A 9,298-nucleotide genomic window follows, 5' to 3' on the forward strand; every position below is an offset into this window, starting at 1 on the left:
GGTGAGTGCTGTGAAGTGTGTAAACCTGGTGATTCACAGACCTGTACCCCTGGGGATAAAAATATATGTTTATAAAAAATAAAAAATTAAAAAAAAAAAAATAAATAAAACCATCCTCATAATAACATGGCGGACATTGGGAGATGGAGAAGATAAGAGAGATGGGGGCAATCAGAGGCGGAGACAAACCATGAAAGACTGTGGACTAGAGAAACAAACTGAGGGTTTTAGAGGGGAGGGGGATGGGGGGGTTGGGTGATCCTGGTGGTGGGTATTATGGAGGGCACTGGAGGCCTGGGAGCACTGCATGGAGCACTGGGTATGGTGCATAAACAATGAATTTTGGAACACTGAAAAGAAATAAAACAAACAAAAATCATCCTCATAACACATCTAGAATGTTTACCCACATATCCAAGCACCCTCTCTTTTCTCCCCATGGCCCAGCCAAGTGGATACATAAAATTAACCTTCACATCATCGCTGATTATTATTCTCTTTATGCTAGGTTCACTGTTAGCAAACAGTTCTATGACTTCAGTTTCTTCAGAGAATAGTCAATCTACTGTATTTCTATTTTAAAGCCTAGAGATCATCTGGTTTCCAGAACTTGCCCTTGAAGCTCAATCAAATCAAGGGTGTTGAAACTTCACAAAATACCAGGGAAATATGGATATTCTTCTAGGTCACCACTGAGAATTTTGACAATTATTTTCCCACCCTTCCTTCTTTGAGATTATTATCACTAGATATTATACATTTAGCCCAGCTGAGCTGTCATTTACCAACTTTACTCTCCCCCTGATTTAGGAATTTGGTTTCTAGCATATGTTCTTTTCCTTTCTTATATCCATTTTAGTGACTTTAATGTCTTTGTATATGAGTAATCCTACTTCCAAATTTACTGTGCTTCTTGGATCTAAAATTTTGCTCACAGTCAGTCTTTACCCACACTTTTAGTAGGTCCTGAAACTTGTTGCTACTTTCAGTAGGTTGCTAGTTTCATTAGGTTGCTGATCAATTTATGAAGTTTTCAACTCTAATATATCAATATTTCATCATATTCTTCTGTCATTCCAGATATCTTTCCTCTTTCCTGTATTCCTTTGACACCTGTTCATTGTTTTCTATTTCCCTGAACCTTCCTTTATCTACACTATCATTATTAGGCTTCCTTTCATGACTCTCTGATCCAACTGGTAGTCCATATCATTGATTCAGTCTTTTTAGTCCCAAATCTTTAAAGCTGTCACCCTCTAGATTTCCAGGATTTTTTTTTTTTGTTCTGAGAACTCCTAAACTCAAATCATTTCAATCACTTGCCATCTTTCCCTCTGTATGTGGGGTGTTGAGTAATGTTTAAGAGAATCATATTTCAAATGCAGAATGGTGTCTTTACAAGCATAGAATCTGCATTGGCTAAAGAATAAAGGTCTATCTCTCAGCAAAGCATAAGAGGAATCTGTGATGTAACCCCTGTTCACCTCCTTTTCTGGACATATTGTTCAGTAAATACCTTCACTTTCCTGTCAAGAACTGTGTAGGATCAGAAACTTTGCTCTAATTGCAAGCTTACAAGGTAGCCTACCACAATTTCATAGATGTTGGCAGAAAACACAAGACCTCTGGAGTAGAGAGTGTAGTAAAGAATTTAATCTTGACCCAAAAAAGGTCTTTTTATTTTTTTAAATTTATTTTTACTTTTATTTTCTTTCTTTCTCCCCCCCCCCTTATTCCTGGGGGTAATCTCTAACCCCTTAGAATGTATTGCTTGAAAAAAATAATTCTTTGTTTACCTGGGAGCATTGAGCCGTGTAGCTAGGGTGGCAGCATGATTTATAATGGGGTTTTTAGATCATGTTGCATAACTAGATCTCTGAAGGAGCTGGAGTCTAAGCTTGACCACATGAGAAGTCAAGCCTATCTATAAGACAGAGCTCTTTAAAGAAATCTGGAAATCAAGGCCCAGGTGAGTTTCCTTGGCTGAGAATATTCAGTGTGTATTATCACACATCACTATTGAGGAGTGGATAGATATATGAGTCCACTGGGGGAAGGCAGCTAGAAGCCCTGTGTTTTGGACTTTCATGAAGATTGATTGATTTATATTGTTTATTTGACAGGGAGAGCACAAGTGCAGGGGGAAGGAGGAGGGAGAGAGAATCCTCAAGCAGACTCCCCACTGAATAGGGAACCCAATGTGGGGCTCAAACCCAGGACCTTGAGATCATCATCTGAGCTGAAATCAGGATTTGACCACTTAACTGACCGTGCCACCCAGGTACCGGAGACTCCTTTGGATTCTGCCCCATGTATCTTTCTCCTTAGGTGAGCTTAATCTGTATTCTTTTCTTTAGTAAACTGTAGCTGTGAGTGTAACAGCTTTCAGTGAGTTCTGTGAGTCCTTTTTAGTAAATTATCAAAACTGAGAGTGGTCTGCGGGACTCTTAAATTTTGTAGCTGTTATCAGAAGTGATGGTGGTCATGTGGTCTGTCCCCTAACTTTACAGTAATACAAAGAATTTTATCAGAAGTAATTACACAGTAAATAATATGACTTTCAAGTATATAGTTTTCCTTGTCCTCCCAATTCCATTGGAGACACTTGGAGTGGTCCAAGTGAATGCTACACACAAACTGGACTTGGAGCAAAGCTGAGGAGCTGTGAACTTAGGGAATTTGAATCTTTTATACTGGATATAAACATGCCTATTCAGAACACATTATCTTTATCTTCTAAGGTTGTGTATACACCCACTCTTTGCTCTAGAATGAGTCACTATCTGTAACTTCCAAGGTTATTTGTAACAGTCAACAAAACAAAGAGGCAACCCACGGAATGGGAGAAGATATTTGCAAATGACAGTACAGACAAAAGGTTGATATCCAGGATCCATAAAGAACTCCTCAAACTCAATACACACAAAACAGACAATCATATTAAAAAAATGGGCAGAAGATATGAACAGACACTTCTCCAATGAAGACATACAAATGGCTATCAGATACATGAAAAAATTTTCATCATCACTAGTCATCAGGGAGATTCAAATTAAAACCACATTGAGATACTACCTTATACCAGTTAGAATGGCCAAAATTAGCAAGACAGGAAACAACATGTGTTGGAGGGGATGTGGAGAAAGGAGAACCCTCTTCCACTGTTGGTGGGAATGCAAGTTGGTGCAACCTCTTTGGAGAACAGTGTGGAGATTCCTCAAGAAATTAAAAATAGAGCTTCCCTATGACCCTGTAATTGCACACCTGGGTATTTACCCCAAAGATACAGATGTAGTGAAAAGAAGGGCCATCTGTACCCCAATGTTTATAGCAGCAATGGCCATGGTTGCCAAACTGTGGAAAGAACCAAGATGCCTTTCAGTGGACGAATGGATAAGGAAGATGTGGTCCATATACACTATGGAGTATTAGGCCTCCATCAGAAAGGATGAATACCCAACATTTGTAGCAACATGGACGGGACTGGAAGAGATTATGCTGAGTGAAATAATTCAAGCAGAGAGAGTCAATTATCATATGGTTTCACTTATCTGTGGAGCATAACAAATAGCATGGAGGACAAGGGGAGATGGAGAAAAGAAGGGAGTTGAGGGAAATTGGAAGGGGAGGTGAACCATGAGAGACTATGGACTCTGAAAAACATTCTGAGGGTTTTGAAGGGGCAGGGGGTGGGAGGTTGGGGGAACCAGGTGGTGGGTATTAGAGAGGGCATGGATTGCATGGAGCACTGGGTGTGGTGAAAAACAATGAATACTGTTATGCTGAAAATAAATTTAAAAAATTTAAAAAAAGAAAAGGATCCTTAAAAAGGTAGTTTGGAACAAAAGGGCAGTTGACGTCCTTTTGCATGATGTATATAAATATTTGAGACTTATGGAGAACTGTCTTCCCACAATTCTGTGCTTCAGTCACACCCACCAGACTACCTACACTTGTCCTAAAGTATCTTCCTAGATCTGTGTTTTGTTTGCATTTTCATTTTACCTGAAATACAGTGATCACTGTGACAAATATTATTCCTCCTTCAATATTCTTTTCAAGGGTATCATATCCAAAAATCACCTTTCAATACCCCTTTTGCCTATCCCTATCATTAACCTCCCCTCTTTGAGGCTTAACTTAATTTTCTAGCATAAGGATGCTAGAAACTTCTAGCATAAGGATGACAGATGACATCACTCTGTTGTCCTTATTTGTTTAAATTACTTTTTTTTTTCTCTGCTAAAACATATAAGGACTAGTTCTGATTTCTCCTTTTACCCCCTGAGTAGCATTGTTCTGCCACATAGTGTCTACTGTAAAATTTGTTGAAATGAAGAATATTAGAATTATGGAGAATATGGAGAAATGAGAATATGGAAAAATCTCCATGGAGAATGTGGAGAACATGGAGAAATATGGAGAATATGGACTATTCCATATTCTGATAAAACATAATTTCTATTTTACTCAGAAAGTTTAATGATTAAGATCAGGACAGAGCACAAATAAAGTTGGTTCTGATTTTTCCAACTACATTCATGCTATTGAATGGAAATAGAATTATTTAGTAACTCGAGACTTCAATTTGTGTCTATAAGGGTCCTCTTTTTTTGTCTCCCAAACAACAGAATTCATACAATTTTTTCCATGAGCCCCTATTTCCTAGAATATAGCTATTTTTCATCCTTTTCATTTCTACCACCTGAGTTTAAAACACTACTTTTCATCTACTTTACTTAATAGCTTCCAGTGTGTCATCCTTCTACATTTGCCCTCTAGAGTCACATTACAGCAGCCAGAGTGATAATTTTAAAATATAAATCCTGTTCCTCCCCTACTTAAAACCTTATAACAGTTTCCTCTTATCCTCATAGTAAAAACCAAATTCTGTATAATGACCTACTTAAGGCTATTGTACACATTATTTTCCCTGCCTAAAATGTTCTTCCACCAGCTAATTCATATGAATAACCACTAAATTTAAGTATCACTTACTTAATGAGTACCTGCTTAAAGATGATTGTCCTAAACTCACTACTAGAATTATGAACTGTGACCACAGCCCAAGCATTCTTAATTTTACTTAATGACTTTTCCTTTTTTTTTCAGTAATATTTTCAATGCTCTACCATGCTGTATATAATTTAATGCTACCATGCTCTATATAATTTGCTCTTTTTCTTTCTTTGTTTACTGTTTTATGTAGATTTTTCCAGAATGTAAGCTCCATGAGAGCAGAGATCTTTGTCTGTTTTTCCACTGATGATATCAAGGCACACAGAACAGTGTCTGGTGCTGGGTAGTTTATCAATAGATATTTTTTCTGTGAATCAATCCATGAATAACAGGCACACTTAAACGATTGTTATTATTATTTATATTGTTTCCAATTAGAAGAGGGGACCCTCAGGGATGGAGTGAGAATAAGAATAAGAATACATTGTGAAGACTGAGCTTAAGGGATATTCTGGACAATGTGAGTCTATAGACACAGAATCAACCCACCTAGTACCCCCTCTGAGGCCCTCTGATAATGGTGTATGTTAACATGACACCACCTGTGTGAATCTACATGAACTGACCATATTGTATGTGGCTATCTCTTTCCAGAGTAGGAGAAAAGAATGATTTTTAGGCATATGAAGTATTTTTTAATTTAATACTATACTACTAACAATGTTCCTATCCTTCCATTACATATATTGTCTATTAATTTTAATTTAATTTTTTTATTTAAATAAAAATTTATCATTTTATTTAATTTTATATTTATTTTTCTGTAAGGTAGGTAACCTATTTCCTACATTATGCAAATCTGTCACTTTCCTTTCCTTAGAAATCATATAGTCTGGTACTAATTTTTGCTCTGTTAGCTGTAGGAGAAACCAAAACAGAAATATATCTCAAGTGAAGCAATACATAAACAGGGTGTGGTTTCTTCTGTATTAGATAATCATGCCTTTGGGGTATTACAAAGCAGGAAGCATAATTCTGAGATCTTGATTTTGGGGGTATGTGGTTTTCCATGGATCACACACTGGAAAGATGTAGGTGTGTGATTATGAGGATATACACATTGTTGACCCTTAGAAATTTATTTTTACTGTAATAGGTAACTAATTACTTGTGAATCACTGAGCTAAAGTATAGATGATATTTTATCATATTTTATAATAGTGAGATTTGTACGTATTTCCTCTGTAAGATTGACTCAATTCATTTTTTGTTAGTTCTCCACTCTTTCTTCAAGCAAGTAATCTGATTCTAGGCATTTTCTAAAAAAAATAAATCATCCTTTCCTCCTCTTTCATAACATGAAATTTTAATATAATATTTTAAGTGTTCTTTTTAAGTTTCATCAATAAGACTTTTGTCTTCTCAAAATTAACTAAGAGTTTGTAATTAAATAAATTGTTGAGATTTTTTTTTTTTGCCTATAGTTTTCCAGTGTCTTGTTCTTAAAAGCCAAATTACCAAGCTTCATTGCACTGTGCATATCCATATATTGAATTAGTATCTATCGAGGTTAAAGCTGAAAGACAACATTTTAAGCAATCCCTGTTGTAAGACCAGACAGAAACTACACTCAGTAGTGTTAGGAACAAGTCGTTGCATGAACTTGTTCTGCAAACAACTTGGTATTTCGATCTAATGAATATTTCCCACTTGGAAAGTAAATTGCTGATGTGCTTCCTGGCACTGTCTTCTTACTGCCAGAACACATCATGTTTTTCTTTTGAAAGATCTTTCATAAAAAGATCCGTACCTTCAAATCAATTTGAGCTAATCCTTACATGCTGTGTTCCATTATTGCACACTAGAGAAAAATAAACACTGAGTTTAATATTATGAAAATGAACCCATGTTCTCTCTGTTGTCAAATGTTTCTCTCACTTTGCTTTCTCTCTTCCTCCTTCCCCTCCCTTCCCTCTTCTCCTTCCCCATTCCATCCTCTTCCACCTTCTCTTTTCTTTTCTCCCTTCTCTTTCTCTCTTCTCTTTCCCTCCCTTCCTCCTTCCCACTCTCCCTTTCTCCCTGTCTCTTTCCCTCTGTCTTTCTTCCATATTTCTGTATTTGAAAGAGTCAGAAATCTCCCTTGCAGTTCTTCCTATAATTTCTAATGGGTAAGGTGATATTTATGTACAGTAATAGTTCCCATCCCTTCAACAAAGTAGAGTACTGTGTGTAATAATATCAGTTGGTGTTTGTGACTATACCTACACTAACTCAAAATAACAAAGTCAGTATGGAAAACTATGTTGACAAACATTCTTCCATCTTCTTGCTTATCATTAGTTGCACAGGATAATCCATTGATTTAGATACAGGAGATGGGAATTAAACTCCAAAGGGTTGAAATAGAATATTTCAGTATGTGTCCTGAGAATTCATTTCCAAGAAAAACCTGAGGAATGCTTCTGCTGTTATTCTTGTTGTTGCTTAAAAATTTCTTGTGATTTTTTTATAGTGACCTCATAAGTCAAAATGTTCTAAGTTCAGTTCCAATTATTTTAAAATAATAATTTATTTGATAGAATTTTGGTTAACTAATAGTAAAAACTGTAAGTTGTGAAATATGTTATAAATATCCCGTGATTTTACGTGTATGACCTCAGATGATCATCACAATAATCTGGTGAAGACAAATAAGTGATTTTCCCCACATCAAAGAATTCCCCAGTGGCAAAATGAAACTTTGCCCTGGATCATCTGACTGAGAGTTGTGGATGTCATGTCTAGACTTCAGAGTCTTCTAGGAGAATCTTTAGTTCAACAAAATGATGGCTTCCAAGCCTTCTCAGTCTCCATAATTTATTATCAACAGGAATACAGCAAATATATAAGAATTCATCACAAATAAAATAATTTATTCCATTGTTAGAAAGCACTAGCTTTCAGTGATTTGCAAAGTTGAGTTTAAAATACCTTCTGGAAACATTCATACATTTGAGTTCAATTTGCTTGCCAAAGGAACATTTAACTACATTAAGCTCCTAACTTAGCTACTCCACTGTACTTTAAACTAATCTTAGTGTGAGATATTTTTTATAATTTTCACCATCATTGCCTTTGACTTGAGCTTGAAACAAGTAGACTTGAATCACTTAATGCCCCTCAACTTGAATTTATGAAATTGAAGCATTTGAAAAATGGGGCAGTTAGGTCAGACCAATGTTTTCCAGCCCGAACTGCACTGCAATGTAATGATCAATGAGAGTAAGTCAAAGCAAGTAGGAAGAGACTGCCGAGAAGGCACTGAAGTAGAATCTGGGTAGAGGTGGCAATATTTGAACTTGGCTGGCCTTTACAGAGAGAGGACCACTTCTAGTCCTAAAATTTGATGATTTTGTGAAGTCTACCTTGAGCACTTTTGAAACTGCTTTGGTGCTTTATATGGTAATGAGATATTTGTATGGAAAAGAAAATTCTCACTATTTCAATGATACAAAGACAGGTAAAGTAAAAGGTTTGTTTATCTTTAGAGGCAACAACTGTTAAGATACACATCTTTAATGGATTCCTTTCGCACATTGAGACCCTTCATCCATTTTGAGTCTATTTTTGTGTGTGGTGTAAGGAAATGGTCCAATTTCATTTTTCTGCATGTGGCTGTCCAGTTTTCCCAGCACCATTTATTGAAGAGGCTGTCTTTTTTCCATTGGACATTCTTTCCTGCTTTGTCGAAGATTAGTTGACTGTAGAGTTGAGGGTCTATTTCTGGGTTCTCTATTCTGTTCCATTGATCTATGTGTCTGTTTTTGTGCCAGTACCATGCTGTCTTGATGATGACAGCTTTGTAATAGAGCTTGAAGTCCGGAATTGTGATGCCACCAACGTTGGCTTTCTTTTTCAATATCAGTTTGGCTACTCGAGGTCTTTTCTGGTTCCATATAAATTTTAGAATTATTTGTTCCATTTCTTTGAAAAAGATGGATGGTACTTTGATAGGAATTGCATTAAATCCTTGAGGAGAACTCAGGCAGCAACCTCTTCGACCTCAGCCGCAGCAACATCTTCCTAGGAACAACGCCAAAGGCAAGGGAAGCAAGGGCAAAAATGAACTATTGGGATTTCATCAAGATCAAAAGCTTTTGCACAGCAAAGGAAACAGTTAACAAAATCAAAAGACAACTGACAGAATGGGAGAAGATATTTGCAAACAACATATCAGATAAAGGACTAGTGTCCAGAATCTATAAAGAACTTAGCAAACTCAACACCCAAAGAACAAATAATCCAATCAAGAAATGGGCAGAGGACATGAACAGACATTTCTGCAAAGAAGACATCCAGA

This window comes from Mustela nigripes, chromosome 1, assembly GCF_022355385.1.
Source record: "Mustela nigripes isolate SB6536 chromosome 1, MUSNIG.SB6536, whole genome shotgun sequence".
Taxonomy (NCBI): domain Eukaryota; kingdom Metazoa; phylum Chordata; class Mammalia; order Carnivora; family Mustelidae; genus Mustela; species Mustela nigripes.